A 24680-nucleotide genomic window follows, 5' to 3' on the forward strand; every position below is an offset into this window, starting at 1 on the left:
TTCTCAACATACACATTTTTCTTTCATGCCGTAAAAAGTTTTTCTGGTGTTGAAAAGTTTTCAGGCATCTATGCCATAATAAAACCCCTCCCCCACTTCTCACTCCCAGAAAATCAGACAGCTTGTGTTTTTAGCTTTAATTTGAATTGTAAAACACTGCATTCTTTTCGTTTTCCCACAAAATGAAATAAAAGAAATATGCAATTGCTATTTGGGGGGCATATGTCTAGATAAATAAAATGCAGTCCTAACCCCCATCCGCTAACCTCGCCATTTCCGAGAATGAGGTCGTAGAGGATTACTACAGTCAGGGAAGGAAGAATTCCTTTTCCTTCACCATTGTCAGAATCTATTCAATTTGGAGGCTTATGAACCAAATGTCTGCCTTGGAGAAAAAGAGAAAAAAAAAAAAAAAACAGTCCTTAGCAAAATTTAGTTTATCTGAAAATGTTTAAGCAGATTCCCTAGACTAGTGGTTCTCAATGGTGGGGGATAAGGGTGGGTTTTGCCCCCTCTCCCAGACTCTTGGCAATGTCTAGAGACGTATTGGGTTGTCAAAACTCGGGGTGGGAGATGCCACTGGCATCTTGTGGGTAGAGGCCAGGCATGTTGCTGAACAGCCTACAATCACAGGACAGTCTCAAAACAAAGAATTGTTGGTGCCAGGATTGAGAAACCCTACACAAGATGAAAATACGGAAGAGAGAAGGCTAAGGAGAAAAACAACAGCAACCAGGACCCACAAACACAAAACACAAAAAACTAATTATCAAACTATGAACTTTACACAGATTGCTAAAAATACAGATTTTTGGGGGGGATTAAATTCCTATTTTGTGGCCTTTTAGGATATTGCCAAGGGGAAAGTTAAGGCCATTTTGAGTTTTCCCAGGACTATATTTTTATCAATTCACTTGCCTAGTATTTCTTTTTTTTTTTTTTAAAGATTTTATTTATTTATTTGAAAGAGAGAGAACGAGAGAGAGGGGGGAGGGTCAGAGGGAGAAACAGACTCCCTGCCGAGCAGGGAGCCTGATGCGGGACTCGATCCAGGGACTCCAGGATCATGACCTGAGCCGAAGGCAGTCGCTTAACCAACTGAGCCACCCAGGCGCCCTGCCTAGTATTTCTTGAGCACCTAGTATGTGAGAGACACCGAGGACACAAAGGTGGATGATTGTCTCTCTTCCCTGGAGGAGCTGAGAGTTTTTAGTGGTGAAAACATCCTTAAGTGAAGAAGTATAATACAAAGGGCAAGAGCCAAAAGAGCAAGTGAAAGATTTATCACGGACCTTCCCAAAGCCAAGCATTTCTGTTTATCTTGAGTAATTCTCATATTAGCCCTCTCCGGTGAGTGCTAGTCCCATTTCACAAAAGAAGAAACTGTGAGATTAATAACAAGAGCTAATGAGTACATGCCAGGCACTGTTCTCAGTGTTTTTTAATGTTTTAACTCATTTTATCCTCATGACTGCCCTATGATATGGGTACTAATCGCATTGGACATATGGGAGACTTAGGGACCAAGAGCTTAGTCCAAGTTCCCACAGCCAGGCTGTCTGATTGCAGAATCTTTGCTCTTCACAACCCACTCCAGTGCTTCTCTTATGCCTTGCCCAAAAAAGTAAATGGCCCATCTGGGCATAAAAGCCGGAGTGTGACTGAAAACCCTATGCTCTTGTCTGCAGCACAGGGTTACACCCTCCCTGTCCTAGAAAAGCACCCAAGATGCTTGGGGCTCACTGATGCCTGGCTTTGCCTGGGGGAGCCAAAGTAGACTTCACATTGGAGGTAGCATCTGAGCCCATACTGGAGGCCTAAGGAGGGAAGTCAGCAAAACGCAAGAAGACACCAAGACAAATTTCACTATGACTAGCAGCTTGTTGTGGTTGCAACACAGCATATGGAGGAAGGACTAAAGACAACCTGGAGAGGTAAGCAGGGGCCTGATCAACAAGGGTGAGCTGTGGCCCATAGGCAAAAGAGAATTACTAAAAGGTCATAGACAGGGCATGATCTGATTTGATATCCACCCTTAGAATGGTATTTTCGGATCTAGAACAAATCACTTCCATTCCTTTCTGTCCCTGTGCCCTTGTTCTTTAATCCCACTTTGCCTGGTTTGAATGTTTCTGGTATGGGGGAAGAGAAGGAAGAATCTGGACTGTCTCTTCCTTGGCACTTCTCCCCAGCCACCCTCAACCCCACTGAAGCCAGCTGACATACAGGAGTTTTAATGAGGACAGTGCTGGTGAAAAGCAGACAGCAATGTGATGCAATTACAACCCAAATTGCACTCTCTAGATTGATGTGGTTGGATATATTTTGAGTTTGATAGGGCTCCTATTAGTAATACTCATACAGTGCTTTATAGTTTACAAAGCTTTTTCACATGCACTCTGTTGTTTGATCATCAAAACGAAGCCAGGAGGTAGGTATTATCCCATTTCACAGATGTGGAAGCTGAAGCTTACAGAATGTGTGTGAGTAAGTGCAAACAATGAACGCAGAACTCCAGACTTCAAATCTTATCCTCCCTCCTTGCCTTCTTGCCTTTCCTTCCTCCCTCTTTAACAATACCTTTTTTATATGTGTTTTAATTTTCCCACTTGTGTGGGACAGGAAAAGCCAGGAGGCTTGCCTTGGCCTTTCCTTCTCTTGCTCAGGGTGAACCCACTGGGGCCCCTATTCTTGTTAATGAAGCCATGTAAAGTTTTCCCAAATATATCCTGGTGTCTTTAGTGACATTCTAATGGATCAAGTATGTACTTCTTTTCATGGCACATCTGACCTTCTGCACCCTGGCTTCTAGCTGAATATGACCAACCCTCCTGGTTTGTCTAGAACTGAGGGACAGGGACTTTCAGTGCTAAAGCTGGGACCATTCTGGGTAAAGTCAGACAGGCATGGCTATGACTCCCTCTCTCCCTCCGAATGTGCTTCTCTCCAGTGCTGTCTTCTGAGAATCTCTAGTGCCAGCATTTGCTGTCCTGTTAGAAATCCCTGTCTTTGATTATGCTATTCCTTTCAGCAGAAGCATATACCTCCCTCTTTTTCTCTCAGCTACTTCATACTTATTCTTCAAGACTATGTTCTGAAGAGCAGGTACTAATTTCTCCAGGAGACTTTCCCTGATCTAAATGTCCTTTCTTTGTGCTTCCACATCACCCCATACAGACCTTTGTCATAGCATTGAACTTTGCTCTATTTTTTTTTAAGATTTTGTTTATTTATTTATTTATTCATTTGCGAGAGAGAGCGCGCGCAAGCAGGGGGAGGGGCAGAGGGAGAAGCAGACTCCCCACTGAGCAGGGAGCCCGATTCAGGGCTCGATCCCAGGACCCTGGGATCATGACCTAGACACTTAACTGACTGAGCCACCCAGGCGCCCAAACTTCACTCTATTTAAATCATTTGGTTTTTTGTTTTTTTTTTTTACTGTCTCTTGCAGAAAATGTTATACTCCTTTTTATCCCAGGCCTTAGCACAGTTCCTGTCATATCGGAGGCAGGTAATAAAGGTCTGTGAGCTAATCCAATGGTGCTAGAACCCCGTAAGAATTGTTCTTAGTTTCCTTCCACAGACTTCTTGCCAGAGAGAAGAGGTCCCCCCTTAGGGTATCAAAGCGGGGAGATGGCTCAAGAGGGACGCAGAAGGGAGGTCATAGAAAGAAGGGGTAGAGCCTTTCATATTTAGTAACTTTCATTAATGGAACTTTGTGAACTCAAGAAGAGCCTGGGTAGGAAAGAAAGAAATGCAAGTAACCAGCCCAGCCAGAATAGACACAAAGGTGCTACACTAGAGACCTCCTGGTCTACCTGTAGTTCTATACTTCTATACTTCTGGTCTTCAGGACCAGAAGTGCCTCCGAGTGTGAGTCTCCCAGAGCCCACAGGTGCACCTGGCTGGAATGAGCGATGAAGAGCAAAGTGGGATTCATTTCCTGACAGAAAAAACCCTCCAATAGTTTAACTGCAGAGGCACACATACAGGTAGGCATTGTATAAACAATGGCCTGGCCCAGTAGGTCTCGTTCTCAAACTTCAGCACGCATCAGAATCCACTGCCCGGCTTGTTAACATGCAGACTGCCGAGGCTTGTTCCCCAGAGATTCTGAGTCAATTGGTCTGAGGGGTGGCCCGAGCATTTGCATCTCTGACAAGGTCCCAAGCGGTGCTGCTGGTCTGGGGACAAGATTTTGAGGACCACAACCCTAGCACCCCCTTCATCTCTAGCCTTGACAGATAATCCTGCCTGTGCTTTCACTGAGACAAGAGTGGTGGCCCATGATCCAAGATTTATGATGACAAAAACACCTTCCCTTGATAGAGCTACTCCTTAACATCACTTTATTTCTCTCCTTTTCTCGCAAATGTGCACAATTGTTTATATTGACCAATTTCATTTCTTCCCTGCTCATTCCCTCTGTTAATGCCCTGTAATCTCTCTTCCACTCTGCCCACTACTTGACTGTTCTTAAAGATTATCTGTAACTTTATGACTATGGAGTATATGTTAGATAGAGAGAGATAGGTGACTGTATTTGGGGTGACCATGAAGGAGGTTGGGACTCATTTTTTTTCTTTTTGCTTAGGTAGACTCCTGAAAAAAACATTTCTCTTCCTGTTTTCACCTAGAGAAACCTAATTTCTCCTTGCTTTTTTTTTCCCCCGGTGGAGTTAAAAATAGCATGGATCTATTTATTGTGTGCCAATTTCCCTTAGGATGTCTGCAGATGTTAACAGATACTTCAAAGTCAATAAAGAAACCTCAGATTTTCACATTGCAGTAGGTGGAGAATAGAAGGCCCTTGATCCCTGTTAACTAACTTGGTTGGGTATCATCATCCTTGTTTTCACTGCTAAGAAATTTTTTCATAATGAGAATACAAATTCTTTTTAAAGTTTATTTATTTATTTTTTTAGTAATCTCTACACCCAATATGGGGCTCAAAGTCACAACCCTGAGATCAAGAGTCACATGCTCTTCCAACTGACCCAGCCAGACACCCCAAGAATACAAATATTTTAATTTTAATTTTAATTTTAATGGTAGTTTTAGATCTACAGTAAATTCACAGGCATTAATTCATTCAACACCAAAACATATACTTCTCCGAACTCAGACACACAGGCTATTTAACAGGACACGTTTGACCTTAGAACGAATTAAACTGGCATGAGAAAGGAAAATTGCATCTATTTACAAATGTAGAGAGGATTTCAGGTCATCGGATTGCATGTTGATTGTGATATTAGGGCAGTAGATTCATTTGTTGATTCATTAAAAATATTGACTGAGTACCTCTCATACATGGCACTTAAATAATAGGGGTGAATACTGCAAAAACAGAGCTCAAAGTCAGTTACATTTAAGGGAAGTATAGTGTAGTTGAAGACACTAGACATATACATAGGAAAAACTAATTAATAGTGGAAAACAAACACACAAGAGATTTTTGAGAGGCAGAGAGCCAGGTGTGTGGTGGGGACAATAAGTACCAGGAGCTCATAGTCATTGGTTCCCTCAGTAGCTTGATTTCATGAAGCAAAGTGAGATTCCCTTAGAGGGAGCTGGGAGAGAGGGAGGAGAAGTGGAAGGGCTCAGATGATCACAGTATGAAAAGGGGGAAAATAGAATGGAGAGGAATATTCTATTCAAGGAAGGCCTAGGAGCACAAGTATGTTCAGAGACCAGTAAATAGGTCAATCTGACTAGAGCCAAGATTTCAGGTGGTAAAAGCCAGGAAGTCACATTTTCATAGCATTAGAAAATATCTAAGATTTCATCAACAAGTACCCTGGAAGAAAGAGAGACTGGAAGGTTTAATTGATCGGCATCTAGTAAAGTTGAACATGCACATATCATCATATACTGGTCAGCATCCTGCAAGAAACAGAATGTTCTCTCGCCCTGGGTTATTGAGGACATTTAATAAAAGGACTATTTACAAAAACACAGGTAGGGTGAATGGACACTGAAAAAAAATAAGGGTAGCAGTATCAGGGAAGCTTGGGGAACTTCCTTGCTATCCCTAGGTCTGAAGGGGCAAAGAGAGAAAATGGTCACCAGATCCCCAGAACCCAAGGAGCAACAGTCTTAGGGAACTTTAGGGAGCCTTAGGGAGAGGAATGCAACCAACCCACAGAGACCCAGCAGGGTGGGGACCAGGAGAATAAATGCCCTGATCTCAAACCCCCTTCCATCCACCCACCCACCCCCTTGCTTTCCTGCTAGCACCTCCCACTGGTCAAATCCAACAAGAAGGTAGAGGGAAAGGGCATTCGTTGATGTAGTCCATAAAGGTCAGCTTCCTGGGGCGCAGAGCAGAGTGGGGGAGAGAGTGGATCTGAGGGGCAAATGGAGAACATCTGGAATACCACCATCCGACCCCCAGGTTTACACTCTATAGAAACTCCAAGTGTGCGAAAGGACATGCCAAATACTGTCTTGTAGCACAGATCATAGTAGCCAAAAACTGCAGGGAAACCTTCATCAATAAGGGGATACATAATATTTGAGATATATTCATTCGTTAGAGCATAGTGCAGCCATTAAAATGAATGAACCGGATAGACACAAGCGTGTGTGTGCGCATGCGTGTTGTAAGATACAGGCGGCGTGATAGGTAACTGTATAATTACTTAAAAACAAACAGAAAGGGCTGTTGTTGTCTGCTGTTTATACCCACACATAAGGAGTAGAAGTAAAAAAACACGAGTAGAAGAATACATGAATTATGGTAGCAGTCTCCTCTGAAAAATGAGGAAAAGGGAGTGACATTGGGGGAGATAGAAAAAGGACCTTCATCTATATTCTGTATTTTAGAAAAATCTGAAGCAAATATGACAAGTCCAGTGATAACTGTTCTGAAGGAAAAGAAAAGGCAGAGGAAGGAGCTAGAGAGCATGGTGGGTAATACTTGCAATGTAGCGAGAGTGGCTACAAAGGCCCTTCTGGGTAGGTGATATTAGAACAGGGACCCAAATGCAGGGAGGGTAAAGCAAGCGAGTGCCAGGGCACCACTCTTGCAAGCTGGGGGAGCAGCAGGTGCGAGCGCTGAGGGGACAGCATGTCTGACCTGTTCAAACGGGAAGCCAGTGTCCATGGAGGACAGTAAGCAAAGGGGAAGGTGATAGGAAAGAGCTCAGAGGGTCAGGCTGGGGACAAGTCTGATAGGCCTGTTAATGAAGATGGTAAGAGGGATGAGGAAGAAGAGAAGGCAAAAAAAGGGGGAGTACCTAAGAAAGGGGAGAAGAAGAGGGTTGTGGAATGACCAGCCTCCCCACAGGAGAATATAACTGGGAGCTACCCCCTCATAGAGCAATTCCAGTGCTTGGTGTTGAGCAGGAATATATATATATACATATATATATATATATATAAAATATACATATTATATGTATATAACATATATATTATTTATTAATATATTATATGTTGTAAACATATATATTTTTTAATTTTAATGTAGTGAGGTGAAATTCTCATAACACGTGCTTAGCCATTTTAAGGGAAAAATTTGGTGGCATTTAGCACATTCACAGGGTTGTGCAACCACAGTCTATGTAGTTGCACAACATTTCCATCACTCCAAAATACAACTTTGTACCCATCAAGCAGTTTCTCCCCATTTCCTCCACCTCCCAGCCCCTGGCAACCACCAATCCACACACCATCTCTGTGGATTTACCTATTCTAGACATTTCATATAAATAGCACCACACAATATAAGCTTTTCTGTCTGGCTTTTTTCACGTAGAATAATGTTTTCTGGTTTATCCACATTGTAGTGATAAGGAAAATCTGTGTCCTAAGATGGTCGACCAAGCCTGCGAGAGAGTCCCAGTCCTTGCCCTGGGGCTCTTCTGGGTTCTTCTCCCTGCCCCGCTTCGCGCACGCGCCAAAAGTGCCAAGTATGCGGAAGTAGAAGTGTACAAATTGCCCCCTTTGTTTGTGCTCAGGGCTCAGACCTTTGGAGACCACTCTCCTCTGAGCCCGCCGGCATTAAATAAACCTCCTATCTTCCAAGACCTCCAGGTGCTGCTTGGTTCTTCCATCGGGTGATCCAGTCCAGGTTCCGTAACATTTGGTTCCCTGACCGGGAAACCCAACCGCGCTGGCCCATTGTTGCCACCAGTTTGGGGGCAACAGCGGGGCAGTGACGGATCAAGATATTGTAATGGAGAAGGGCTCGCTCTGCCTAATTTTTGGCAGTCTTCCGTCCCGGTCACCTCCGGCCAGCCCTGCTCCGCTGTTCCCGCCGGACTCGAGGAGACTTGGCAGGTGAGGACCTGGTCCAGACGTCAGATTCCGGTAAGGCCTGGGGCCCCAGGACCCAGACAGGCCCACCACCATTGGGGTGGAAGGGGAGCCTGATCACCTTCCAGAGCCATCTTAGAGGTCTCACAGGTAGAGATTCCCAGGGAGGGAATGTAATAACTTCTGGAGTGTGAATGTGTGAGTGAATGTGCAGTCCGACAGACTGATTCTGTGACTCCACAGGTGGGCACCCTTAAGGTCCCCAGAAACCTACGGAGTCTGAGATTCCATGGTGAATGGCATACCATCTATGGTGGCTTTGGAATAGTTTCCAATCGTAAATCACAATGCTGAGACCACTACAGCTAAGCCTCACCTAAGCTCCTTCGGGACACGGCCAGACGGGCATCTGATTGGTCTCCTCACCTCAGGAGGCACCCCCCCCTTTGTCTCTGTGTCACTGCACATGGGGACATCACCATGGGGTCAGGGCAGAGTAAACCTACGGTTCTAGAGACCATGATCAAAAATTTCAAGAAGGGGTTTTTGGGAGACTATGGAGTCAGGATGAACCCCGGCAAGTTGAGAACCCTATGTGAATTGGAATGGCCCACCTTTGATGTTGGGTGGCCTTCAGAAGAGACATTGGATGTCCCAATGATCCGTCAAGTATGGCGAGTCGTAACAGGAGAACCAGGACACCCTGACCAGTTTCCGTACATTGACTCCTGGCTAGGAATTGCTCAGACCCATCCCCCCTGGGTGCGATTTGCTTGCAATACGCAGGGACAGGCCAGGGTCTTAATTGCCTCATCCAAGCGACCTAAAGAAAATCAGCAAAAGCCCCAGTCTCCACAAATCCTAGCCAGAGATCCCAAGGACGAACCGATCCTGCCCCCACCGTACATACCCCCAAGACCGCCTACACCTGGCCCTTCAGCTCCAGACACGCCACCGCCATCGGTTTCACCAGCGCCCCCAGGCCCAGAGGATCCACCAGCACCCCCAGGCCCAAAAGATCCACTTTCTCCAGGACCAGCAGCCAGGCTGTGCCCCAGGCCAGGCACAAGCGCCCTCCAAATGCCGGTACAAGAGACGTGGGAACCCGAGAGGCACGATGAAGATGGGACGGTCCAACCTGGCCATTCCATGATGCATTATCAGCCCTTCTCCACCACCGACCTCCTCAACTGGAAACATAACACCCCATCCCACTCTGAAAAACCACAGGCTATGGTAGACCTCATAGAATCCCTCTTCCAGACTCATCGGCCAACCTGGGAAGACTGCCAACAGTTACTCCGTACCCTGTTCAACACAGCGGAAAGGAGGAGAATAATGAAAGGAGCATGGCAGTACCTGGAAGAGCACGCACCAGGGGGAGTCATCAACCCTGCTGCCTGGGCTAATATGGCCGCACCCGAAGAGCACCCAGCATGGGACTTCACCACAACCTAGGGACAGGCCCACATCCGCTGGTACCAGGAGGCCCTCCTCCAGGGAATCCGCGCAGGAGCTAAGAAATCCATGAACGTGACTAAGGTGTCCTCGGTCATTCAACAACCAGGGGAGTCCCCCCGGGGACTACTACGAAAGACTATGTGAAGCCTACAGGATATACACTCCATTTGACCCCGAGGCACAGGAAAGCCAACAGATGGTAAACACCTCCTTCATGGCTCAGGCCGCCCCAGACAACAGAAAAAAACTTAAGAAACTAGAGGTTTTTGCTGGGATGAGCATCACCTAACTAATAGAGATTGCCAATAAGGTCTTCATGAACAGGGAGGTCACAGTCGAACGGGAAGTGGACAAAAAGATGAAAGAGAAAGTCTGCCTCCTTGCTGCTGCCCTGAAAGAAAAGGACAACACAAAGGCAGGGAGACCCCAACCACCAAAAGGGGGAAAGCCCAGAACCCCCTTGGCAAGGGATCAATGTGCCTAGTATAAAGAGAAAGGGCGTTGGAAAAACGAATGTCCCAACCGGGGAAAGGCTCAAAAGCCCAGCCACTACAAGGAAGAACCGTGAGAGGAGGACCTCATAGGCCTTGCGGGAATGGACTCAGACCGAGGGGGACTGGGCTCTTTCCTCCTTGGCCCCCGTGAGCCCATGGTCAAAATGAAGGTGGGGGGCCAACCAGTGACTTTTATGGTTGATACTGGGGACGAGCACTCTGTTGTCACCTCCCCAGTGGCACCTTTCAGCAAAAGGACTGTGACCATCCTTGGGGCCACTGGGACGCGGGCGATACAACAGCCTTTTTGCCAGGCTCGCCAGTGGGAACTCGGGGGCCACAAGGTCTGACATGAGTTCCTTTATCTGCCTGATTGCCCCATCCCTCTCCTGGGCCGAGACATATTCTCCAAGCTTAGGGCTCAGGTAACTTTTGAGCCCACTGGACACACTAGCCTCTGATTGAACCCAAGGCAAGAGGAGACGGGGTCTCTAATACTAGCATTTACCATGCCAAGGGAAGAAGAATGGAGGCTATTCTGTGCCCAGGCCCAACCGAGCAGCCCGCTGGAGTTCAGACTCACCTTCCCTTCAGTATGGGCTGAAGACAACCCACCTGGACTAGCCAGGAATCAGGCCCCTATCATTGTTGAACTGATCCCAGGAGCCCAACCTCAGAGGCAAAGGCAATACCCCCTTCCACAAGAAGTTAAGATCAGCATCCAAGAACATCTGACCAAACTCAAAGAAGCAGGTGTTCTAGTCGAGTGCCAGTCAGCCTGGAATACCCCACTCCTGCCAGTCAAGAAGCCAAGAGGGGGATACCGACCAGTTCAAGACCTGCAAGCCATCAACCAAGGTGACCATCTCTCTGCACCCAGTGGTCCCAAATCCATACACCCTCCTCGGCCAAATCCCAGGGTCGGCCAGATGGTTCACTTGCCTAGATTTGAAGGATGCCTTCTTCTGCCTCAGCTTAGCTCCCCAGAGCCAGCCACTGTTTGCCTTTGAATGGTCTGAACCTGATACAGGGCACCAGATGCAACTGACTTGGACGCGCCTCCCGCAGGGGTTTAAACACTCACCAACCCTCTTTGGGGAAGCGCTGGCCGTGGACCTCGCCAGCTTCCCAAGAGAGGCCACATGATGCACCCTCCTCCAGTATGTGGATGACCTCCTCCTCGCCAGTGACACACAAGAAGACTGCACAAAAGGCACCAAGCCCCTCCTAAGGCACAAATCTGCCAACAACAAGTCGGATACATTGGTTTTCTCCTCACCCAGGGGAAAAGAGAACTAGGGCTGGAGAGGAAAAGGGTCATCATCTCCCTGGCACAGCCCCAGACAAAAAGGGGCCTACGAGAATTCCTGGGGGCTGCAGGATTCTGCCGCATCTGGATCCCTGGGTTCTTGGCAATAGCAAGACCCCTTTATGATCTCTTAAGGGGACCAGATCGAGAACCCCCTGCCTGGACTGAGGAAGCAAAAGCCGCTTTCACAGAGATAAAGACTGCCCTGGGCCAGGCTCCAGCCCTGGGCTTACCAGATGTAGAAAAACCCTTCAATCTCTTTGTGCATGAAAAGGAAAAAACAGTGCTCAGGGTACTCACCCAGACTGTTGGACCCTGGCAACGGCCAGTTGCTTACCTGTCAAAGAAGCTGGACCCCATGGCAGCGGGATGGCCACCATGCCTCAGGACACTGGTAGCCACGGTCCTACTCATTAAGGAGGCAGACAAACTTACCCTGGGGCAAGAACTTAATGTCAGGGTTCCGCATGCAGTGGTGTTCCCCATGAATGCACAGGGACACTGCTTCCTTTCCAACTCTCGGCTAGCACAATACCAAGAGCTCCTCTGTGAAAACCCGCGGGTCACCCTCAAAACAGTAAGGACATTAAATCCAGCAACCTTTCTCCCCACGGAAGAGGGGGAACCAGGCCGTGACTGTTCCGAGGTAACTGATGAAGTCTACACGAGCCATCCAGATCTGCAGGATCAAGCCATAAAGAATCCAGAGCTCACACTGTTCAGCGATGGCAGCAGTTACCTACAAGAGGGTGCCCGGAAAGCAGGTTATGCAGTAACCACAACCACTGAAGTCCTAGAAGCTAAGGCATTACCAGCTGGATGGTCAGCTCAACGGGCTGAATTATATGTCTTAGTCCAAGCCCGAGCCCAAGCCCTCGGTGAAGGCAAGCGAGTCAACATCTATACTGACTCTCGGTATGCCTTTGCTACTGTACGTATACCTGGAGCCATCTACAAGGAAAGGGGCCTCCTAACTGCCGCAGGAAAAGCTATCCAGAACAAGGAGGAGATACTGAGACTCCTCGAAGCCTCCAAAGGAAGTAGCAATCCTGCACTGTAAGGGACACCAGAAAGGAGATGACCCCACAGCGTGGGGAAATCATCCGGCAGATGAGGCAGCCAAGACCACAGCCAGTGAGGACATGGACAGAGCCCCTTCCCTCACCATGGCCCTAACACCTCCAGAAGAAGTCCCTCTGCCCAGTTACACGAAAAAGGAAAAGGAATGGGGCATGGCTGAGGGGGCCACTCTGACTGAAAAGGGATGACGGATGATGCCAGCTGGGTGCATCTTTGTTCCAACAGCAACTGGAGGGCATCTAGTCAGGGAATACCACCAACTCACTCATCTGGGAAAAACTGCATTAGAGGCCCTTCTCAAGAAGCAGTACATAACCGTGCTCATTTGTCTATACATTGGCTGTGGGTACTTCATAATGCTCGGTCTGCACCACGGCCCCCACCAGGTGTCCAGAGGATGGGAGCAACCCCCTTCGAAGATCTAGAGGTAGACTTCACAGATGTGCAGCCGAGCAGGGGTTCAGATATCTCCTAGTAATAGTATGCACATACTCTGGGTGGGTCGAAGCCTTCCTGACTAGGACGGAGCAAAGCCGGGAAGTAGCTAAATTCCTCTTGTGGAAGATCATGCCCCGGTTCAGCCTGCCATTAACAATCCATAGTGACAATGGACCCGCATTTGTGGCAGACATTGTACAGGTCTTGACCAAATCTCTCAACATCACCTGGAGACTCCATACCACTTACTGGCCCCAAAGTTCAGGGAAAGTAGAGCGAATGGATCGCACCCTCAAGGGAACCTTAGCAAAGTTTTGTCAGGAGACTAACCTCCCATGGCCAGATCTGCTACCCCTAGCTCTCCTGTGTGCCCGCTGCACACCCGGGACATCAGGTTTTTCCCCATTCGAATTAATATATGGCCAGCCTCCCCCATGCTTGGGAAGCCTTCCAGGAAACTTGCATCAGGTTGGAGATAAAGGGATAAAGGAGCAGCTTCAGGCCCTGGGGGCCACCCTAAATAAATTACAAAAGTACACCATTGAGAGGACCCCAATCTCCTTAGGGTCTCAGGAACATTCCTTCCAGACAGGGGACTCAGTTGGGTCAAAGATTGGAAGAAAGACCCCCTCAAACCGCAGTGGACAGGGCTCCACACTGTTGTTCTAACCGCCCCTACTGCCCTCAAGGTCTCAGGTGTCACCCCGTGGGTCCACCACTCCAGAGTGAAGAAAGCTCATCATTCAGACAGGGAGCTGCACCAGTGGAGAGTCCAGCCAGACTTCACGAATCCACTCTGGCTTCACCTTCGACGAGACCCCACCGGCTGATGGACACCTGCTCACCGTGGTCCCTGGCTCTCATCGGCGTGATTTCCCTCATCTTGGGAGTTGAACTCTACACTGTTGCCCCTCCTGACTGGACTTTCCCCCAGAGGCTTACTATTGTCATTGCTTATTGGTGTCCCTAGGGTGTATTACTGCACTCACTTGTCCACGGGTTTCATCTGCTGATGGGTTAGCCACGATGGCTCCCTCTAACTAAGGTCATAGATCCCACTTTTACTGGCCCTCTGCTGTCTACTCCTGAGTGCATTTCACCATGGTTTTCCTGGCCCCAGTCAGTCCTGGTCTTCTGCTACCTGGTGTGCTGTTCCTCCTCACTGCCTCTAGCTTGCCCAGCCCGGCAAGGGGGGAAAACTCTCGTATCACCATTACTGGCAAATGGACTTTCCAGCTTATCCCCCTCAGTCCTGCACCAGTGCCCCCACTGACTTCTTCCACCTGGGTTGGGCACACACCAAAGGTTAACCTCCATTTTGATGGATGCCAGCTTCTTGATACCTCCTGGGAACCTCATAGACAGTGTTCCTACCGTGGCCGTCACTCTGGTTACCGGCTGGTAGATATCTACATCTGTGGGGGCCCTACGCCTCAACAGCCAAACACCTGCCCTCAGTTCTGCTCGCAAGCCTGGGGATGAGTCATGGGTGGTGAGTTGGGCGGGAATGGAATGATGGCCCACCAGGTGGTGGCGCCTCAAACAGCGCAGTGACATCCGGATTTCCTTGTCACGCAATGCCACCCCATCCCCTTGCTCTAACAATCAGTGTATACCGCTCACCCTCTCAGTCTTAGAACCGAATCCCACATCATGGGCTACAGGAATCATTCTCCTGTTGGGCCAATATCACCCTATGGGGACCGATCCCATGGCCAAATTTATGATTAAGTCCATGTTCACTTCAAGCCTTACAGTCAACCCCCAGAGTCAGACAGAAAATAACTCGCCCTGGTGTATCCCTGGGCCCCCCATCCACACTCAGCAAGCATCTATAGCGCAACTGTTAGGTATGATTAACGCCTCCCACCAAGCGCGTAACCGCTCAAATCCACCTCTAGCATCTGACTGCTGGATCTGTATAAAGCCTGGTCCCGTCCAATACCTAGGTGTCATCCTCAACCAATCTACCGTGTCACCTCCCACCTCGGCACTGGGGACCTCAGATTATCCCTTTCTGGCTCCGGTACCGCTGTATGGCAACTCTTCCTCTCCCATCACGGGCCACAGTCGGGTCTGTGCACCTAACAACACTTTTCTGGCTTGTGATCAAGGTGTATACATCTGCATCACCCCGCACGATCAGTGATGCACGCTTGTCAGCCTCTTACCCGATCTTTCAGTCCTCCCTGGGAGCAATGCCCCACTCATATGGAGACCTCCTAGCCGCCCTCGATGCTCCCCCGCGGCCATCCCTCTTATCATGAGCCTGCTGGCCACATCACGTGTTGCCCTCAGTGCCACTGGCTTCGGGATGTTCAGGTTCAGTACCAGGGGTTAACTCAACACCTCATGGCGGATTTTTCCGCCCTCACTCAGTCGGCCCTGGCCCTGCAGCGCCAACTCGATTCACTGGCCTCGGTGGTCCTCCAAAACAGGTGCAGGCTCGACTTGCTCACGGCCGCACAAGGGGGCTCTGCCTCTTCTTACAGGAAGAATGTTGTTTCTATGCTAATGAGTCGGGAGTGGTCCAAGAAACTCTGGCCCAATTACAGGAATGAGTACATCGCCGGTGGGAAACACTCCAGCGGACAACTTGGTGCGATACCCTCTCACAATGGTTCCCTTGGTTCGCCCCCCTCCTCGGCCACCTCCTATTACTTCTCCTCATAGTAGCATCTGGTCCTTGTATTTTTAATGCCCTTACTAGGTTTATCACTACTCAAATTGCTAAAATCAGACTCCAGTTACTCCTTACTCACTATCGTCCCTTAGAAGATGAAGATGATGCCCTCTAAACTAGGTGTTTAAAGGAGCATCAAAGGGGGGGAATGATAAGGAAAATCTGTGTCCTAAGATGGCCGACCGAGCCAGAGAGAGAGTCCCAGTCCTTGCCCCAGGGCTCTTCTGGGTTCTTCTCCCTGCTCTGCTTCCTGCACGCACCAATCCGGGTCCTTCTCCCTACCCCGCTTGGCATGCGCCAAAAGTGCCAGGTATGCAGAAGTAGAAGGGTTTAAATTGCCCCCTTCATTTGTGCTCGGGGCTCAGACCTTTGGAGACCACTCTCCTCTGAGCCCGCCAGCGTTAAATAAACCTCCTATCCTCCAAGATCTCCGGGTGCCGCTTGGTTCTTCCACTGGGCGATCCAGTCGAGGTTCCGTAACAGCAGCATATATCAGTACTTCATTTCTCTTTCTGGCTCAATCATACCTCATTTATATGTATTTTACTGTCATGATTTTTATAATTTTTAGTGGTAGTAAAATATGCATGACATAAAATTTACCATCTTAACTATTTGTCAGTGTACAATTCAGTGGCATTAAGTACATTTACATTGTTATACAACTGACATCAGCATGCATCTCAAAACATTTTCTTTTTCTCAAACTGAGAAGTATCTATTAAAAGATAATTCCTAGTTCCTCCTTCCCCCAGTTCCTCGTAACTACCCTTCCACTTCCTGTTCCTGTGAATTCAACTGCTCTAAGTTCCTCATATAAGTGGGATCACACAGTATCTGTCCTTTTGTAACTTTTTTTTTTTTAACTTACCGTAACGTCCCCAAGGCTCATTTATGTGACAACATATGTCAGAATTTCCTCCCTTTTTAAAAATATTTTTAAAAATTTCTTTTAAGGGGTTGCCTGGGTGGCTCAGTCGTTAAGTGTCTGCCTTCGGCTCAGGTCATGATCCCGGGGTCCTGGGATCGAGCCCCACATTGGGCTCCCTGCTCCTTGGGAAGCCTGCTTCTTCCTCTCCCACTCCCCCTACTTGTGTTCCCTCTCTCGCTGTATCTCTCACTGTCAAATAAATAAAATCTTTAAAAAAAAAAAAATTTCTTTTAAGGAGCACCTGAGCAGCTCAGTCCATTAAGTGTCTGCCTTTGGCGCAGGTCATGATCTCAGGGTCCTAGAATTGAGCCCCGTATTGGGCTCCCTGCTCAGCAAGGAGCCTGCTTCTCCCTCTCCCTCTGCAGCACCCCCACTTGTACTCTCTCTCTCACTCTCTCTCTCTCTCAAATAAATAAATAAAATCTTTAAAAAAATTTTCTTTTAAGTAAGCCTCACGCCCAGCATGGAGCCCAAAGCAGGGCGTGAACTCACGACCCTGAAATCAAGACCTGAGCTGAGATCAAGAGTCGGATGCTTAACTGACTGAGCCACCCAGGCGTCCCAGAATTTCCTCCCTTTTTAAGGCTGAATAATATTCCATTCCAAATGTGTACACCACATTTTGTTTACCCATTCAGCTGTTGATGGACACTTAGGCACTTGGGTTTTTCCACTTTTTGGCTACTATGAATAATGTTGCTATGAACATGGATTTACGAGTATCTGTTCAAGCTCCTGCTTTCAATTCATTTGCGTATTATATTACAGTCCTCCAGAGAAACAATAGGATATATATATGGAAATTATATGTATGTATACAATGGAAATTATATATATAAAGGAAATTATACATAATGAGATTCTTTTTTAAGATTTTATTTATTTATTTAATTGACAGAGACAGTGAGAGAGGGAACACAAGCAGGAGGAGTGGGAGAGGGAGAAGTAGGCTTCCCGGGGAGCAGGAAGCCTGATTTAGGGCTTGATCCCAGAACCCTGGGATCATGAACCGAGCCAAAGGCATTCGCTTAACCAAAGGCTCCCTATAATGAGATTTATTATGAGGAATTGGCTCATGTGATTGTGGAAGCTAAGAAGTCCCATGATGTGCCATTTGCAAGTTGGAGACCAGGGAAGTTAATAGTGTAGTTCTAATCCAAGTCTGACAGCCTGAGAAGCAGGAGCACTGATGATGTAGATCCCATTCTGAGAGCAAAAGACCGGTATCTCAGCTCAACCGTCAGGCAGAGAGAAAGAATTCTTCCTCCACATTTTGTTCTATTCAGGTCCTTAACAGATTGAATAGTGACCATTCACACTGGGAAGGGTCATCTGCATTATTCAGCCCACCTGTTCAAATACTAATCTCGTCTAGAAACACCCTACAGACACACCCAGATATAATGTTGAACTGGACATCTGGCATCCTGTGACCCAGTCAAGTTGACATATCTCAGGTATACACCTGGGAGTGGACCAACACAAGTATGTACGCAGAAGTGGAATTACTAAATCATATGGTAATTCTATTTTTAAATTTTTGAGGAACCACCACTCTGTTTTTTGTAATTGCTATACCATATTACATTTTTACCAGCAATGTTGTGGTCATGGTATTTTAATATTTTCCAATTCAGTGTGTGTATGGAGGACTGGGCAGTTCTGGAGCAGATCATCACCTGCATATTGCCTGATGGGTCTCTCTCACTGGTGCAAGAGGGCAAGGCCAGGCAGGCCCAAGTAAGCTAGGTGCTTGTTATGAGTAACTGGGGGATTGGGGACAGGCAAATACAGAGGTAGTGCTAGAAAAGATTTGAAATCAGGGACCAATGGACCAGTTGAGGACTTAGACTAGATGATTCCTCTTGGAAAAGGAGGGAGGACCTGCTAGAATCAAAAAGTTATATAATAAGTGTTGGCAAGGATATGGAGAAATCAGAACCCTTAACACCACTGGTCAGAATGTGAAATGGTGCACCTGCTTTGGAACAGGAACTCTGGCAGTTCCTGAAATGTCTACACATGGAGTTACCATATGATCCAGCAATTCCGCTCTTAGCTACATGCCCAAGAGAAATGAAAATATATGTCCACTTAAAAACATGTACACAAATGTGTAGGGTAGCATTAGTCACAATAGACAAAAGGTAGAATCAAACCAAATGCCCTTCAACTGGCAAATGGATAAGCAAAATGTAGTATGTCCATAATTGAAATATTATTCAGCCATAAAAAGGAATGAAGCACTGATATATGCTACGACATGAAGGAACCTTGAAAACAGTATGCTAAGTGACAGAAGCCAGTCAAAATACCACATATTATATGATCCCATTCTTATGAAATGTCCAGAACAGGGAGATCTATAGAGCTAGAAGGTAAATTAGTGGTTGCTTAGGGTTGAGGGTGATGGGGACCTTTGAGGTGAGAGCCAAAGGGTGTGGGCTTTCATTTTCAGATGATGAAAATGTTTTAAAACTGACTATAGTGATGGCTGTACCTACCCGTGAATATACTAAAAACCATAGAATTGTATACTGTGATTGGGTGCAATTGTAATTGTAAATGAGGGAACTGTATGGTATGTGAATGATATAAAAAGTTGTTGAAAAAAAAGGACAAGAAAATAGAACTTTGATTTCATGAGGGACTAGTTATCGGGGCTACAAAGAGAATGTCAAGTATCAATTCATTATGATAGGGAGAATGTGATGGTGATTTCCACTGATGGAAATAGGACAGTGTGGAAACCTGAAGAATAAAAATGCAGTTTGGAGGAAGAGATCTAATAAAGTTAAGAAAAAAATATCAGGTCATTGTAAGTTATTTTTAGGTTGATTTGAATTTTATAGCTTCTTTCCCAGAAGCTCCCAGAAAATGTGTTTTTTCACAATTTTTCATATCTCATGGGCCTATATTAAGTCATGTTGCCCAACCAAACCCTGACTCAGTCTAGATGTGATAAAGATATGATTTACCCCTCAGTTTCCACACTGCCCTTTCTCCTTTTAGCAGAAGAACCAGCACTTTCCAACTTTCAGCTTAGAACATGGCCAATACCCAGTTTCTCTTTTGGGTGGACATGATCATGGGTCTAAGTTCAAGTCAATGGCATGGGAGGGAAAGTGATGCGTGCTACTTCTAGATCATCCCCTTAAAGACCAAAAACGGCTTGCAGTGCACTGTCTCTTGGCTGTTCCCGCAGATTAGAACCAGAGCGTGGAGCTGATTTCGTCTCGACCACGCGAGGAGATGCGGCGCAGTAAGATGAAAGCCATCTGTGTTACTTAACAGCGGGTGGCACAGTGTTACCCAGCTAGCCCCGGATCTCCGACCAGTCACTTTCCTGAGAGTTAGAAGTGAATTTCCATCTTATTTAAAGCACTATTTTGGGGTCTCTTAGTTACCATAGCTTGACCTCTACCCAAATGAATACACTAGGGGAACAGGATGAGCTGATTGGCTTAATCAATGCAGCCCCACCTCCGGTGGTTGGGGGTGGGGTCGGCTTCCCCTGAAGCATGTGGTTTTATAGTAAAAGGTGAACATCTGAATGAAAAAATCAAGGTGCTAGGGTGCCTGGGTGGCTCAGTGAGTTAAGCGTGGGACTCTTGATTTTGGCCTGGCTCCTGATCTCTGGGTGATGGGATCGAGCGGGGCTCCGTGCTGGGCATGGAGCCTGCTTAGGATTCTCTCTCTTCCCCTCTCCCCGTGCCCCTCCCTCACCTGCTTGTGTGTGCGCTCTCGCCTTCTCTCTCAAAAAAACAAACAAACAAACAAACAAAAAAATCAAGGTGCTTTTCCAAAGAAGAAGAGGGGATAGACATCCAGCAACCCAAAGCAGAAGCTTGTCCTCTTACAGCCTAGAACAGAGTTTCTCCACTTTGGTACTGTTGTCATTTTGGGTTGGATAATTCTTTTTGGGGGTGGGGGTGTGTGTGCTGTCCTGTCCGTTGTAAGATGTTAGTAGCATCCCCGGCTTCTGCTCGGGGTATACCACCACCACACCTCCTCGCGACCCTCTACCCCCCTCATGAAATTAAAAATGTCTCTAGCCGTTGCCAAACATGCCCTGCAGGCAAAAATCTACCCTGGTTGAGAACCATTGCTCTAGAAAGAGCCTTGAGGCTGCCTTTTCTGCCTCTCACCTCTAGCCTTTTCCTCATACAGCTGGTAGATTTTCCTTTGTAACAAAAACATACCATGTTCAGAAATGACTTTACTCTGTGTGCTCCTAGACTAAAATCTAAACTCTAAAGCAGGCTTACAAAAACCCTTCCAAAAAACTACCTTTCTAGTCTCATGTATAAATAACCTGATTCGCAATACCCATTGCACTAGACACTGAATTTCTCACTACCCTCAAAGTTGCCACACTTTGGGGGCGCTTGGGTGGCTCAGTCGTTAAGCGTCTGCCTTCGGCTCAGGTCATGATCCCAGGGTCCTGGGATCGAGCCCCGCATCGGGCTCCCTGCTCGGTGGGAAGCCTGCTTCTCCCTCTCCCACTCCCCCTGCTTGTGTTCCCTCTCTCGTTGTGTCTCTCTCTGTCAAATAAATAAATAAAATCTTAAAAAAATAAAAAAGTTGCCACGCTTTTTCCCCTTCATATGCATTTGGACATACTATTCTCTCTGCCTGGAGTACCACTGTCTACCTGCTCTTAGGGAAACTCCCATGTATCTACTCTTCAAGACCCAACTTGCACATGACTTCCCCTATTAAAAAAAAAAAAAAAAGCCTTGAATTTCCTAAGAAAACTTTGTTTCTCTGTGCTACTTTGTTCATACTTCTAGGGTCATGCATAGCACTTCTTATAATTGTGTATTGTCTTTGAATCACTGGTTCCTAACACAACGCCTGGCACCGAGACGTTGCTCTCAGTCGCTGCGTGTTAAATGGATGAGGGAAAGGAGAAAAAATTGTCACAGTACTGCCTTCAAATGTCACTAATAAAAATTGTAGATTGGCCGGAGATCATTGGCTTTTATGAACTCAGACTGCCTTTACAACAGGTGTCTCTGTCACTGAACTGGGAAGCAGGTGGAAGGCTAACCTCAGACAGGGAGTTAAATACTTTCAGCCCTGCACCTTGGTAGCCCATGGATCAGTGAGCATGAAGTGTTTAAACAGTGATTTCCAGCTGCTGCTGCCAGCCAGACACTGAATGATATTCCACACAAAGTATCACATTCGACTTTGTTACACAGAAACCTCTGCAAGGGTAAACTGGGCGGTGTGCATGAGACAGCATGGGCTCAGTCTTTTCAAACACATCCATTTGTCTGTTATCTTTATAAAGTCTTGATTGAAGGAATTAAAAATATATGTTTTGGATATATAGATATATCTAATTCCAGAACCATATGAGGCCTGCACAAGTCTCTAAAGCAAAATCCTGGTGTCCAGATAGCACAACAACGAGAAGAGTGTGTCTGTCTTTTTACAGAATTACAAGGCTCATTTTAATCTTATCGGGCCGCAGGTCTCCCTTCACTTTAGGATATCAGAATATGCCACTAAGCTCTAGAAACAGCCTCCAAACTCCCTTTCTGCTTCTCATTACTAGTCTCCTTCTCACAAGACTCGCAGAATAATCTTTCTGTTAACACAAATATGCCATGTGGGGAACTGTAGAGTCTATTAAAGAACACAAACCTGCAGTTGGGTCTGAGAATAATAAAAATGTCATAAATGATCCCGCATCCTCTGGTGGGATTTTTATTTTATTTTATTTTATTTTATTTTATTTTTTTAAAGATTTTATTTATTTATTTGAGAGAGAGAGAATGAGAGACAGAGAGCATGAGAGGGAGGAGGGTCAGAGGGAGAAGCAGACTCCCTGCCGAGCAGGGAGCCCGATGCGGGACTCGATCCTGGGACTCCAGGATCATGACCTGAGCCGAAGGCAGTCGCTTAACCAACTGAGCCACCCAGGCGCCCTATTTTATTTTTTTAAGATTTATTTAAGATTTATTTATTTATTTGAGAGAGCGAGAGAGAGCGCGGGGTGGGGCCAGAAGGCAAGGGAGAGAGAGAATCCTGAAGCAGACTCCCCACTGAGCACGGAGTCTGATACAGGGCTCAATCCCAGGACCGTGAGATCGTGATCTGAGCCAAAGCCAAGAGCTGGGCCACTTGACCGACTGCGCCGCCCAGGCACCCCGTTATTTATTTGAGAGAACGTGCAAGAGAGCGAGAGTGCATGTGCGTGCTTGCAAATGGGGAGAGGGGCAGAGGGCGGGGAGCTTCATATGGGGCTCAATCCCACGACCCATGAGATCACAACCCAAGCCAAAACCAAGAGTCAGACATTCAACCAACTGAGCCACCCAGGTGCCCCTGGTGGGTTTTTTTAAATCAAAAACCTTAATTCTGTATTAACTTCAGAGCACAAATATCCACTTTATAATATGATAAGCCAGATGGAAATTCAAGAGGGAGAAAAATGGAGAAAGGGCAGAGGGAAAGAGAGTCCCTTGAGTTAGTGAGAGACAGGAGCTCTCAGGGTCTACTGTCATGGCTTGCTTACCCTGATCCTGCGGATCTCAACCCTGTTTGCATGCTAGGACCACTTGGGGAACTTAAGCAATACTGAGGCCCTGGCCCTAGTTGAATCAGAATCTCAGGGGATGGTTGGTACAGCCAGTGCTTAAATAGCCAATCACATATCTGGAGTTTGAAAGTCTTATTTCATAAACACATTTCTTATCCCCATGTGAGGGAAGCAGAGCACTGTGAGAGTTCCACCATGACCATATGGAGCCAGGGAGGAATGGTTCCCCCACTTTGCCCCTTCCTATCCCTGACACCCACCAAAAAGATAGGCTAGTGTTGTCAAAAGAAGCAGAAGGATGCTGGGCAGTGGAAAAAATGAAAAATAATTACTATAGTGGGTCTAATTATGCCTAACGCTTAAAGTCCACACACAGCCTAAAGAGCAATTACTAGTTGTGCCTAAGTCTTATTTTAGTTCAGGATCAGGGCGGAGTTGAGCTGGAACCTATAGGTAAACAAGGCTGGGAACACAGGATCCAACACAGGTAGCAGCAAAAGATATGGGCATATTTTCTAAGCTTTGAGTGAAGGGCATAAAAATCAGGAGGGAAATTCCCTTTCTTTTTCCTGTTATGGTTGATATAATATTGGAAATTTGAAGGTAAACATCTATAATCCCTCCCAAAAAAGTTTCAACATATAGCCAATCAGATTAAGATATGATTCATGATCTATATGTGTGATTCCGTTTCTTAACCATAAAATGTATAATGTTTGTGAACACTATGATTTAAGGCTTATGAGAAGAAAGTGAACCTGCTTTGAACCCCTCTTATTCCAACAGAGACCAATAAAGGCAGAAAAGCCTCGTTTTTACAGGCTGCACGCACAGGTGTGGTGCTGAGAAGCTGGTGCTCCAGGTGAAAAAGGCTTGCCCAAAGATAAAATAAGCCGCATGTCATTATGAGGTCCCCTTGACCTAGGCTCTTGCAGGTCTAGAGGGACCTGTGCCCCAGGTGCACTTTACTGAAGAATTTCTAGACTTGGTCCATTAGGCAAAATGTTTGGCAGGAACATTGATTTTTTTTAAGATTTTGTTTATGTACTTGAGACAGAGCGCATGCGCAGGAGTGGTGGTTGGGGGGAGGGGAAGAGGGAGAGGGACATGCAGACTCATGCTGAATGTGGAGCCTGTCCGGGGGCGGGGGGGGGGGGGGTCTTTTTGGTGTGTGTCTCCCTCTCAAGACCTGAGATCATGACCTGAGCTGAAATCAAGAGTCAGATGCTCAACCAACTGAGCCACCCAGGCGCCCCAAGGAACACTGGTTCTTAACTACATACACCCAAGTCCCCATTTGATGAAAGTTGAAAAAGCACTAACAATAATAACAGTAGTGACTTCAATTTATTTCTGTTCTGTAGGCTCTGGGCTGGATATTTCATCTGCCATGTTTTATTCTATCTCCACCATAACCCTGTGAGGTAGAAATTAGCACAAGTTCGCTTGGCTGAACTGAGTATGTCTGA

This window comes from Phoca vitulina, unplaced genomic scaffold (genome assembly GCF_004348235.1).
Source record: "Phoca vitulina isolate PV1807 unplaced genomic scaffold, GSC_HSeal_1.0 scaffold64, whole genome shotgun sequence".
In the NCBI taxonomy this organism is placed as follows: domain Eukaryota; kingdom Metazoa; phylum Chordata; class Mammalia; order Carnivora; family Phocidae; genus Phoca; species Phoca vitulina.